Source organism: Mesocricetus auratus, unplaced genomic scaffold (assembly GCF_017639785.1).
Source record: "Mesocricetus auratus isolate SY011 unplaced genomic scaffold, BCM_Maur_2.0 Super-Scaffold_15014, whole genome shotgun sequence".
Classification (NCBI taxonomy): Eukaryota; Metazoa; Chordata; class Mammalia; order Rodentia; family Cricetidae; genus Mesocricetus; species Mesocricetus auratus.
This window is the reverse complement of record NW_024429186.1, coordinates 31,656,243-31,669,491: the sequence shown is the minus strand read 5'-3', so window position 1 is coordinate 31,669,491 and position 13,249 is coordinate 31,656,243. Positions and strand designations below refer to the sequence as shown.

The window sequence follows — 13,249 nt, the reverse complement described above, 5'->3', positions numbered from 1 at the left end:
CATTTAGTCATGCGTGTGGCATCCTTGAAGCCCACACAGCTTTGGTAGTAAGTAGGGCATTGGGTTGAAGCGGGGTGTGGGGCCGGAGCTTGCAGAGTTAATCTGATGCCCCGCTGTTTTTGTGGCTTCCACTTTGCCCAAGGGTTAGCATGTGTCATCACACTGGGCTCTTCTAGACATTATTACAATGATGGGGAAACACCCCAGGGTGCCAAAAAAATTCCTGCCCAGGCAGGGAGCTGCCTTCCCGGATCCAGGGTTTCTGACCTCAGCCCTGCTGCAGCCAATTGACAAAAGCACTATTGCAAGCTGACAAGCAAAAGAAAGCCTTGCAGACGCAATTGAGCTTTTGAGTGAGACTTGGGTGAGGCTGGGAGGAGCATCAGGCTTGGCGTCATCTGGCTGCAGGCCAGGCTGTTGCCTGGGTGATAATTTGTTCATTTACCAGCAGACAGCTGAGCCTGTTCTTCGAGGGGAAGCAGAGGAGGCGGTGCTGGTGTCCAGGGGAGCCTGGGTTTCTTTAACAGATAATACAGAGAGGGCTTTGCAGCGTTTGGAGAGCGCACCTTCTTTGCACAGGAGCTGGAGAGAAGCCTGGGGCAGGAGTTTGAGAGCGGCTGTCAGGAAAGCTAGAAGTGGTGACTGGATCAAGGAGGAGGCCCGTGGAGAAGCTGGAAGGCGGTCCTGGCAGAAAGCATTTGCTGGCTTTCTGGGCAAAAGATGAACTGAAGTAGATCACAGGTGTGTGTGTGTGTGTGTGTGTGTGTGTGTGTGTATGTGTGTGTACAGGTGCACGTATATGTGTGTGTGAGCACAATTTTAAAAAATATTTATATATTTATTTTATGTATGAGTGCTCTGTCTGCATGTAGGACTTTATGCCAGCAGAGGGCACCGGATCCCACTATAGAAGGTTGTGAGCCACCATGTGGTTGTTGGGAATTGAACTCAGGACTTCTGGAAGAGCAACCAGTGCTCTTAACTGCTGAGCCATCTCTTCAGCTTCCACAATTTTTTTTAAACAACAACAAAAGCAGCCCTACACACACACCATTAGAGGGAGAGAAAACTGGAGTTCAGAATCTCAGAGTTAGAATGCAGGATACCTTATGCCCTTCAGATGTCTGTCTGTCACATGTATGTATGTATGTATGTATGTATGTATGTATGTATGTGGTTATTTGAGACAAGGCCCTCTGTGTTGCCTAAGCTAGCCTGGGACTTATTATATGTAGCAGAGGCTGGCCTTGGACCTACCACCCTCCCGCCTCTACTCCCAAGTGCTGGCTGGTGAGCCATTATGCCCAGTATACACATTAATTACTATTATTATTAATTATTCTTATTGCAAATTCAGTGAATGATCTTTTGAGTAGGTAAAGGTTACTTTAGGACAAAAATGAGACTGGCCCCTGCAGACTGTCAATCAAAACCAGCGCTTCCTGTAAACATCTTGCTACAAAAGTATTTGTCATTCAAAGGGACAAGCATGCCACCACTTCACTCTCACAAGGCTTCTCAAGGGTCACATCCGAAGATGTAGAAGGGGGTTAGGGACCATCTGTGGGTGGGGAAGTCAGTGCTTAACGAGTGTGGGGTTTGTGTTTGCTCTGGAGGTGGACAGCGGTGATGATTACACAATAGCACGATGTGCTTAATGCCGCTGAGCTGTGCACGTGCAGCTGGGCGTGGCGGCTCACGCCTTTAATTCCAGTACTTGGGAGGCAGAGGCAGTATCTCTGCAAGTTCGAGGCTAACCTGGTCTGCATAGGGAGTTCCAGGTTAGCCAGTGAGACCCTGACTCAAACAAACAAGCGAAATGAAATAAACAAAACCAAAAGGAGGGTAAGGGCTCTGTAGACGAGTACTTACCAAGCATATAGCACACCTTAGGTTCAATACCCTGTAAAAGCTACCAAAATGAGTTTAGATGGTAAGCTTCAGTGTATGTGTATTTTGCCACAATGAAAACATGGCGTCCTAAAGAGATTCCCATTGCCCTGCAGACAAGGCATTCTTCCCCCCCCCCTTTTTTTTTCTCTTGGTGTTAAGCTTAGGCATTCTCCACCGAACTACACCCAGCCAGGCAGGGGCAGCTGTTCTTTAGACTGATGCTCAGGCCACCCTGCTCCCTGATACTATGGGGTCCTGGAGGGAGAATTAGTGCCCCCTTACACCCACTGAAAACACTTAGTGAACAGATAGCACCATCACCTGAGTTCATCTCAAGGCTTGGTGTTTGTGCCTCCAGTGCTAAGGGCGAGTTGACAGGAAAGGCTGACAGGAAGGGAGGGAACTGAAAAGACCTGCTTTGAGAACCGGGAAGAAGGGACAAGGCCTGGGCTAAGGAGGAGAGAAGCTAGGCCGCGTCTCTGGATCAGGAGGTGGGGGGTCCAACGGTACCCTCAAAATTCTTCTTCCTTTTCTCTGGCTAAATTGAGAAACAGGTTAAGCTTGCCTATTAAGGAGGAAATGAAACTAAATGAAACAATGTCACAATATCACCTCTCAAACTTCACGAAGGGAAACGGCCCGGTTACAACACAGAGCGGGTGGAAGGTCATGGAACCTAGAAGAGAGATGTTCAGCTCCAGCCGAGACACATGGCAGAGTTCTGTTAACTATGAATGATTTATGCGAGGCAACTTCTCTGGTTTAAAGAAATGCCAATGAGAGCCAATAATGCACTTACCGAACACAATTGTATCCGCAAGCATTCTCACACGCCAAGCTCTCCCTAGGGAAGTGTGCAGCCTGCCTTTTAATTCTTTTTTTTTTTTTTTTTTTTTTTTTTTTTTTGGTTTTTTGAGACAGGGTTTCTCTGTATTGTCTTGGAAGCTGTCCTGGAACTCGCTTTGTAGACCAGGCTGGCCTCGAACTCACAGAGATCCACCTGCCTCTGCCTCCCGAGTGCTGGGATTAAAGGCGTGCGCCACCAATGCCCGGCTCTGTCTTTTAATTCTTAAAACCATGAAAGGGGGGATTTTTAAAGGTAGAAACAGCATGAGACTCATAGTGTTTTGTTTCCTTTTTCTTTGAGAATGGGTCTCACTGTGTAGCTTAGGCTGGCTTCACCCTGGCTATCATCCTGTCTCAGTTTCTCCCAAGCCCCCAGACTCCAGGCATACGCCACCACACCCCAGGAGAGTTGTGTTTACTTATTTGGTCTCTGTGGTCTTTATTTCCGGATCCTTTTCATCAGGATAGTGTCCTAGCCAGAGAAGTTGAGTGGCTCACCCACATACCCACAGCTGGAACAGCAGTGTCAGGATTGGAACTCAAGCCTGTCCAACTTAAGATCTGTTCCTAAACATCTGTGTGCTGGGGAAAGAGCTACCATTGAGAGAAAGCTGTGAAAGGAAATGGATAATGAGTACCATGTTGTGGGAGCAATTAGGACGGTCTCTAAGTTGCTCTAGCATGTCACTGCGTGAGGTCACAGTGACATTTAGTGGGGACAGTGGGGAAGGCAACGAGCAAGGGAGCATTTGGCTTTAACGTTGACAAAGCCAGGAAGTACACAGTGTATAGCATGTGAAACAAGCTTGGCTGTGCCGTGTGTGTGTGTGTGTGTGTGTGTGTGTGTGTGTGTGTGTGTAATGTGTGATATGTGTGTGTGTGATGTGTGGATGTGTGTGTGTGTAATGTGTGATATGTGTGTGTGTGTGAGATGTGTGTGTGTGTGTGATGTGTGGATGTGTGGATGTGGGTGGGTGAGCTGTGTAAGTGAGGGAGACTTGTACAGGGTGTGTGGGGTGTGTGTGTATGTGTGTGTGATGTGTGTATGTGTGTGTGTATGTATGTGTGTGTGTGATGTGTGTGTGTGTGAGATGTGCGGATGTGTGTGTGTGTGATGTGTGGATGTGTGTGTGTGTGATGTGTGTGTGATGTCTGTATGTGTGTGTGTGTGATGTGTGGATGTGTGGATGTGGGTGGGTGAGCTGTGTAAGTGAGGGAGACTTGTACGGGGTGTGTGGGATGTGTGTATGTGGGTGAGTGTGTGGGGTGGTTGTGTAAGTGAGGGAGACTTGTACGGGGTGTGTGGGGTGTGTGGGGTGTGTGTATGTGGGGTGAGTGTGTGGGGTGTGTGTATGTGGGGTGAATGCGTGGGGTGGGTATATGTGGGGTGAATGCGTGGGGTGGGTGTATGTGGGGTGAGTGTGTGGGTATGTGTGTTTATGTGGGTATGTGAATGCGTGGGGTGGTTGTGTAAGTGGGGGAGACTTGTACGGGGTGTGTGGGGTGTGTGTATGTGGGGTGAGTGTGTGGGGTGTGTGTATGTGGGGTGAGTGTGTGGGGTGTGTGTATGTGGGGTGAATGCGTGGGGTGGGTGTATGTGGGGTGAATGCGTGGGGTGGGTGTATGTGGGGTGAGTGTGTGGGTATGTGTGTTTATGTGGGTATGTGAATGCGTGGGGTGGTTGTGTAAGTGGGGGAGACTTGTACGGAGTGTGTGGGGTGAGTGTGTGGGGTGTGTGGGTGTGTGGGTATGAGAATGTGTGGGGTGGTTGTGTAAGTGGGGGAGACTTGTACGGGGTGTGTGGGGTGTGTGTATGTGGGGTGAGTGTGTGGGGTTGGTGTATGTGGGGTGTGTGTATGTGGGGTGAATGCGTGGGGTGTGTGTATGTGGGGTGAGTGTGTGGGTATGTGTGTTTATGTGGGTGTGTGAATGTGTGGGGTGGGTGTATGTGGGGTGTGTGTATGTGGGGTGAATGTGTGGGGTGTGTGGGTATGTGAATGCGTGGGGTGGTTGTGTAAGTGAGGGAGACTTGTACGGGGTGTGTGGGGTGTGTGTATGTGGGGTGAGTGTGTGGGGTGTGTGTATGTGAATGCGTGGGGTGGTTGTGTAAGTGAGGGAGACTTGTACGGGGTGTGTGGGGTGTGTGTATGTGGGGTGAGTGTGTGGGGTATGTGGGTATGTGAATGTGTGGGGTGTGTGTATGTGGGGTGAGTGTGTGGGGTGTGTGTATGTGGGGTGAATGCGTGGGGTGGGTGTATGTGGGGTGTGTGTATGTGGGGTGAATGTGTGGGGTGTGTGTATGTGGGGTGAGTGTGTGGGTATGTGTATTTATGTGGGTGTGTGAATGCGTGGGGTGGTTGTGTAAGTGAGGGAGACTTGTACGGGGTGTGTGGGGTGTGTGTATGTGGGGTGAGTGTGTGGGGTGTGTGTATGTGGGGTGAATGTGTGGGGTGTGTGTATGTGGGGTGAGTGTGTGGGTGTGTGGGTATGTGAATGCGTGGGGTGGTTGTGTAAGTGGGGGAGACTTGTACGGGGTGTGTGGGGTGTGTGTATGTGGGGTGAATGTGTGGGGTGTGTGTATGTGGGGTGAATGTGTGGGGTGTGTGTATGTGGGGTGAATGTGTGGGGTGTGTGTATGTGGGGTGAGTGTGTGGGGTGTGTGGGTGTGTGAATGCGTGGGGTGGTTGTGTAAGTGGGGGAGACTTGTACGGAGTGTGTGGGGTGAGTGTGTGGGGTGAGTGTGTGGGGTGTGTGGGTGTGTGGGTATGAGAATGTGTGGGGTGGTTGTGTAAGTGAGGGAGACTTGTACGGGGTGTGTGGGGTGTGTGTATGTGGGGTGAATGCGTGGGGTGTGTGTATGTGGGGTGAGTGTGTGGGGTGTGTGTATGTGGGGTGAATGTGTGGGGTGGGTGTATGTGGGGTGAGTGTGTGGGGTGTGTATATGTGGGGTGAATGTGTGGGGTGGGTGTATGTGGGGTGAGTGTGTGGGTATGTGTGTTTATGTGGGTGTGTGAATGCGTGGGGTGGTTGTGTAAGTGGGGGAGACTTGTACGGGGTGTGTGGGGTGTGTGTATGTGGGGTGTGTGGGGTGTGTGGGTATGTGAATGCGTGGGGTGGTTGTGTAAGTGAGGGAGACTTGTACGGGGTGTGTGGGATGTGTGTATGTGGGGTGAGTGTGTGGGGTGTGTGTATGTGGGGTGAGTGTGTGGGGTGTGTGTATGTGAGGTGAGTGTGTGGGGTGTGTGTATGTGGGGTGAGTGTGTGGGTATGTGTGTTTATGTGGGTGTGTGAATGCGTGGGGTGGTTGTGTAAGTGAGGGAGACTTGTACGGGGTGTGTGGGGTGTGTGTATGTGGGGTGAGTGTGTGGGGTGTGTGTATGTGGGGTGAGTGTGTGGGGTGTGTGGGTGTGTGAATGCGTGGGGTGGTTGTGTAAGTGAGGGAGACTTGTATGGTGAGTGGCTTGTGTGACTCTGGATCACGCACTGCAGTGGCCAGCACTTACTTCTGACCTGAGCAGGGCGTCCCTTGTTTCACGTGAAGTAACTCACTTGTCTCCACAGCTCTACAGTTGCTACTTTGAGCATGTTTCCTGTTATGGATGAAGAAAATGGAGGCACAGAAAGACCCACCAGCTTGTCCTACACCAGCCTGTCCTCCTCATCCTCGTTCTCGTCTTCTTCCTCTATGACAGGCTCTCGCTGTGTTACTATGTAGCTCTGACTGGCCTGGAACACACAGAGATCTATTCATCTCACCCCCCTTAAAACTGTGTTTGTGTGGTGTGTGTGTGTGTGTGTGCTTGTCTGGGTGTGTGCAGGCAAACATGGAAGCCAGAGGTTGACATCAGGGGCCTAGCTCAATTACTCTCCATCATAGATTCTAAGGCAGGGTCTCTCACCAAACTTGCAGCTCATTCATTTGTCTAGACTGTCTGGCCAGTGTGCTCCAGGTATGCCTTCCTCTATACTCCCAGATCAGGGCTATGGACGCGTGACACAGCACTGGACTTTTCCTCGGGTCCCGGGGATCCAAACTCAGGTCCTCCCACTTGTGTGGCAAGCACTGTATTAAGTATGCCACCTCCTAGCCCCTCTTTCTTCTTCTCAGCAAGTTTGTTGCATTGACTGCTTAAGACAAGCCAGTTACACTCCCTGACCCATTTTTGTTTGCTTGTTTTAGAGATAGGGTCCGATTATATAGCCCAGGATGGCCTGGAACTCACCAACCTCAGTTGGGATAGCAGGTGTGTACCACTATGCTTGGTCAGAATGGTGTCTAATTCTGTGGTCTTCTATTCCTTTTATCATTGGTGTTTCAGGGATCATATTGTGCCTCGAGATCACATTGGGAGAAACGACAGAATTGTTCTCATTTTGTGGTTGGAGATCATGTTAACCGTGTGATACTGTGTTGGCTAAGAAACCCACACTCCTTCATTTAGCACAAGCCAAGGCAAGCCAGCCAAGGCTGCATGGCTACATGCAACCCTGAGAAATCTGATGATTATTTAGAGTGTAAAAGAGAGGTGGTGACCTGGTTCTGTGAGTAAAAGTACTGTTGGCAAAAACCATAGCAACCCGAATTAGACCCTCAAAACCCATGGTGGAAGGGAGACCCAATCCCCAAACTGGTCTTTGACTTCCACACCCATGCAGTGGCACATTTTGTACACACAATGATGACAACAACAACTTGTTTTTAAGAAGACCGAGGGGCTCAGCTGCTGACAGTCCTGGCTGCACTCACGGAGGACCTGCATTCAGTTCCCAGCACCCACAGGAAGGCTCACAGTCGTGTATAACTAACTGCCGGGTTCACTGGTCCTGACACCCTCTTCTGGCTTCTGTAGGCCCCGCATGCCTAGGCATATATGCATAAATACATCTTTAAAAAAATGAACGAAAGGGGCTGGAGAAATGGCTCAGAGGTTAGTGTTCTTCCAGAGTTCCTGAGTTCAATTCCCAGCAACCACATGGTGGCTCACAACCATCTGTAGTGAGATCTGGTGCCCTCTTCTGGCCTGCAGGTGTAAATGCAGACAGAACACTATACAAAAAAAAAAAGGAACTAAAAAAGTGTGTGACCATTGTATGTTTCACATTTGTGAAGTGTGCATAGACAAAACAGTTTCGTTGGTTAAAAGCTGGGGACCACCAGGGCTGGGGAATGTAGCTCAGTGGTTTAGCTCTGATGTAACATGCATAAGGCTCTGGGGTTGATTTCTAGACCTCAGAAAATAAAGCAAAACAACGAAGGACCACTTAGAGACACAGCACTGTGGCCTGGGTGTGGTTTGGGTGTACTCCTCAAGGTTTCAGGGGTCAGAATGCAGTCCACTGGGAGGTGTGGAGAGGCTGGAGGCTTAGTGTGACTCTGGTGCTGACCTAGAGGCAGGGCCTTTGGGAGGAGATGAGGAGAGAGCCCCGGTAGTGCTGTAAGGAGGGAGACCAGAGGACGTGCTCACATAAGTACCCGACTGGCTGGCTCTCGCTGTTCCATGTCCTGTGTGGCATCAGGACCTTGACAGCAATAAAGTCATCACTCAGTGAGGTCCCTCGACCTTGGCCTCGGGTCAGAACTTGTACTGAAACAAGACAAAGCTAGCTCTTTTCTAAACAAACAAACAAACAAACAAACCAAAACCCATACCCGTCAGTGGAACTGTGCTGATACGCACAGACAGAGAGCAAGCTGTACAGATGGGTCAGGCGTTCTGTCGCCAGGACAGCCCGAGTTCCGTTGGTAGCATGGGGCTCCTGTCTTCCTCCGGTTGCTTTTCTAGGGCTTGCCACATTAAAGTGAGCATGACCGAAGGCGGTCTTTCGTCATGCCACTCAAGGTGGAAGAGGCTGAGCTTGTTACTATAGCAACACAGGGGAGCCGGTCATTGGTCCCATAAATGTTTACTGAGCGCCTGTTATGTGGCAGGCTGTTTTATCTCAGTGATGAATGAGATAAAATAGACGTTCTTACAGAGGGTTGCTTCCAGTGTGGAAAAGGAACATCGAGCAGGGAAACCGACATAAATAATACAAACGCAGAAAGGAAGACGCTCTGTGAAGAGCATCTTTTTAGCACGAGCGGGAGACAGTGTGGGAACAGAAGCACACAGTGCGGAGTGGGGCCCCGGAGGCACAGCTGAGATTGTGCAAAGAGGGTAATCTAATTAATGTTAAAAATCCAATTGTCTTGTATAACTGCCGTGCCCAGTTCAGGCCTCATTCCTCAGTGAGGTTGCCGTCTTCATTTTACCCTTCCTTTCTCAACGATCCCACGACACCTCACTTCCGCAGAATAGGAGTAAGAACAAGATGGAGGGAGACCCCAGGGAGGGGGTGAGCCGCCGTAGGGGGGCATGGGGGCAATAATGGCTGTCCAATCCTTTCTCTCCCTCTCTGGCCGTCCTAAACCAACCAGGACAATAGCAGTTCTTTTCCAGACAGGGGGTATGACAGTCGAGTCTTCGAGGGATGCACAAGAAACACTCTCTCCCCTCGTGGAGTTCCAGGTCTGTCCAGTGTGAGGTCAGGGCCCCTCGGACACACCAGCGAGGTCTCAGCCCTGCCTTGTAGGGAGCTCAGCAAGAGCAGGATACCTCTTCCGGTCCTCTGGCTACTTGGGCGAGAGATGGTGACACAGATGTCAGGCTGCTGCTCAGTTATCTGGGTGTCAGCGGAATTAACTGAGCTCTATAGACTTCACTAGTGGGTTCTCATGGACAGTCTCTCTCCCCTCCTCTCCTCCATCCCCCTCCTATCCTTCCCCCCACCCCTGTCTCTCTGAGGAGGGGTTTAAATAGAAATAAAAGACACTGTCCAAAGTCTTGCCACCAGCAGAGGTGCTCCGTAAGTCATGTTCGTGAGAAACACGTTATGTGGCGTCAGGTACACATGGGGTCAAGCAGATTAGAGCTCTGCTTATTGAAGAACGTGGATCTATATCAGGCATAACACAACAGGAACAGGACCTAGCAGTATGAGGGTTAGGCTCTGGAAGGGGGCCGTCTTGTGTTTGCTTCAGTATTAAGGACACTGAGTTCTCTTGGGGGATGTGAGGGAAACTCTGCAGAGGAGATAGACACAGAACAGATGGGATGTGTGTGATGTTTGTGAAGCGATGAGAGAAACGAGAATGCCCCTTACAGACGGAACAATGGGCTGACAGATTACCCTCCACTATTTATCAGGCACCAGAAATAGAGACTAAACCCTATCTGTCGAGCAGACTAACTGGAGTCTACTGGCATGATGTGGGTCTGCTCTTGACGCCTCCCACAGAGCGTTGACTCCAGCAGGACCTCCTGGCTCCCGCTTCCCCAGCTCTCACGTCTGAATCCATATAGGCAGGAGGGACGGCTGGCACACCGGAGAACAGGGCATAGGCATATTGTGGAGCCTGGGAGCTGGATGGGACTCCCTGGGCAACTAACACTGTGCCCACCTTGTCCTGTGCCTTGAGTACATTAAATAAACACTCACTGTGATTGAAGGATTTTAATGTGGTCTGTGAGCTTTTCTGGATCGGTTTGTGGGGTTTTGGTTTTTTTGTTTGTTTGTTTGTTTGTTTGAGACAGGGTCTCACTATGTAGTCCTAGCTGTCCTGGAACTCCCTATGTAGACTCGGTTGGCCTTGAACTCAGAGATCTGTGTGCTTCTGTCTCCCAGTTCTGGGAGTAAAGACGGATGTCACCCAGCTTTTTGCTGCTGTTGGTGGTGCGTTTGTTTGCTTGTTCGTTTTGTTTTTGAGGCAGGTTAGGGCTATGTAGCTGGCTCAGACTTCTTGGTGTCAAACCTCAGGTTCGTCAATACTGGGACTACGGGTGTGGCTCGCCACACCTGGCCAAGCCGTTCTGCCTTGATCTGAGTGGCTGGTTTTCACGCACCATGACTGGAGAAAAGGTGGCCTCCAGGTAATTTCTGAAATGACTGGTGACTTAGCTCCAGTCCCTGAGCAAAACCCCACGAAGACAGGGTTTTTCCCTGGCAGGTGACTCCTGAGGGACTTCTCTCTGGAGAGGAAGTCTGTGAGGAAGTGAGAGAACCAGGACAGGGCAAGGGACAAGTGACAAGGCCGGACAAGGAAGAGGCTCGTTGGTGACACACTCAGCCCGATTCACCGCAGAGTTGGACTCACTGGGGGGGGGAGGGGGTGGCACCTTTATTTCAGATCCATGACAAGGGGTGGGTTGCACGTGGTACCATCCACATCTATTACAGAAGCTTCTAAAGGCCCCTCCCAGGCCAGCTCGTTCTCCTCCCTATTTTTATTTTATTGAAAACAGAGTTTTCACACACGCGCGCATACACACACACACATGCATGCACACACGCATGCACACATGCATGCACACACACACGTATATGGTTTTTCAAGACAGGGTTTTTCTGTCCTGAAACTCTCTGTAGACCAGGCTTCCTCGAACTCACAGAGATCTGCCTGCCTCTGCCTCCCAAGTGCTGGGATTAAAGGCGTGCGGCACCTATCACAGTTTCTCCTCCCCTACTGCTCTGAGATCCTCCTCCCCTCTCTTCCAATCTGACTCCTCCACACACTTTCTGTCCCTCATTAGAAAGCACAGGCATCTAAAGAATAAAATAAGATAAAACAAAAGCAAAACAATTGGAATAGGGTATAACAAATAAACAGAAGAAAGAAAGAAAGGTAGAAAGATGAGAAATATATACAGATGTAGAAACTCATGTTAGTACACACACATAAACAAAACCAGAAGCCATAACACATATGCAAAGGGAAAATAAGAATAAAAAATGCCCAGACAAAACATGAGACAAAGATCCTTCAAATATGCCATTGAATTTGTTTTGTGTTGGTCGTCTATTGCAGGGCATGGGGCCTTCCTAAGAGTGGTTTGCATCCCCCGTCAGACTCTGTTGGAGAGAACTAATTTTTCATTTCCAAGTGGTTATCAATTGGAAATAACTTCTGGGTTAGGGATGGGGACTTGAGTCCTCTTCTGTTAGTGCTGGGACCCATCTGGTGCAGATCTTCGCAGGTGCAGGTCCTATGCATGCTGCCACAGCCTCTGTGAGTACCTTCCAGGACCACGAACACTAGTCTGTAGGGCTGAAGGCTCTATGTAGGCACCAGCTCAACTTCTCCATGTTCAGTGAGTTGTGTAGGTGTTGTTTTTAGCAAGAGGGCCTTGCTGCCAGTTCGTGGAGAGCCGCGATAGCCTTGGCAATAGCCTGGCTTGTTGGTGGTTCCCACGGCGCCCCTTTGTCCAACATTTCAAGTGTATATAACCCACCAGGTGAGTTCCAATGAGAAGAGAGAGTTTAGCAGATTGGGAACACAGCAGCAAGGGACCAGAAAGGCAAACGGCAATCTAGTTAGGAAGTGTCCGAAACCAGAGCAAGAAGGACAGATCTGACTTGACGGGTAGGAAGTCGTAGCGACTCTGGGCGTGAGCTCACAGAGGGTTCACAGAGTGTGGAGGCAGAGGCATGAACTGAGAGAGAGCTGTTCTCAGACGGGAGCAGTGGGGGCCAGAGTGAGCTACACAACTGGTGTAGTATCTCTTCCTTCGTGAGGCTCTTGGGTAACTCCATGTACTCAGGAGGCATCTTACCAGGGCCTTGTTTTGCAGACATCTGCTGGGCTAGGTAAGGCTCACCACCCCATGGTGAGCATCATTGCCCTAGACTCTCAGGTCAGCACCTGATCTGCTGAAGTCACACATGCCGTATTTGTTACTAGATCTCTAGGTGTGCTGGCTGTCCTGGAACTCACTGTGTAGACCAGGCTGGCCTCGAACTCACAGAGATCTGTCTCCCTCTGTGCTGGCTGGGACTAAAGGCATGCTCCATCACCATCTGGCTAAGCCTCAGGCTTTTATCTAAGGGGTAATGGCTAAGTGTCAGCTGTAGGACAATGACCCTTGACTTCAGACAAAGCCAGCCTCTAAAGACAGAGGGTTTTTTTTTTTTTGTTTTGTTTTCCCAAATGTAAGTTTGCCTATCAATCAAAACCTCAAGAGTATGCCTGCTTAATGTCCCATGCAAAGGACTTCCTGGAGAGTTTTCTAGAAGTGAAGATTTCTGGGCCCTTGTACAATAGCTCCGATTCAGTAAAGCCTAGGTTGGGAGCGGGAAGGAATTTGCACTTTAAAGTTAAGCCCAAGGGTCCCTGGGAAAAGGTGGTCCTAAGATAGTAACTGAGGCTAGGACAGATTCAGCATTTATCTATCCAGCCCTGTGAGTAGGTGATACTGTTTTTATTATTCTCAAGTTCCAAATAGTTAAATAAACTTAAAAGGAGTCAGGTCACAGGGACACAGAGCACATTCAGAAGCCAGAGGAGGAAAGGGAAATGCCAGGTGTCATCCTGTTCTGTTGCCCTCCACCTTGTTCTCCTGAGACAGGGTCTCTCACTGGCCCTGGAGCTGCCATAGTTTAGCTAGGCCGGTGGCTGGCAAAACACCAGTAATCCTGCTTGTATCTCTGCACCTGGCTTTTTAAAAATGTAGGTCCTGGTAACTGAACTCAGGTC

The 13,249-nt window shown here is 49.9% G+C and overlaps 1 long non-coding RNA gene across 1 annotated transcript; it reads left to right on the top strand.

The window, feature by feature from the left end:
* The first annotated feature begins 495 nt into the window (after positions 1-495).
* LOC121139464 lies at positions 496-7,639 on the top strand. The gene is made up of 2 exons (XR_005876421.1): positions 496-741; positions 6,301-7,639. It is a non-coding gene; the product is annotated as an uncharacterized LOC121139464 (long non-coding RNA).
* Positions 7,640-13,249: the final 5,610 nt, after the last annotated feature.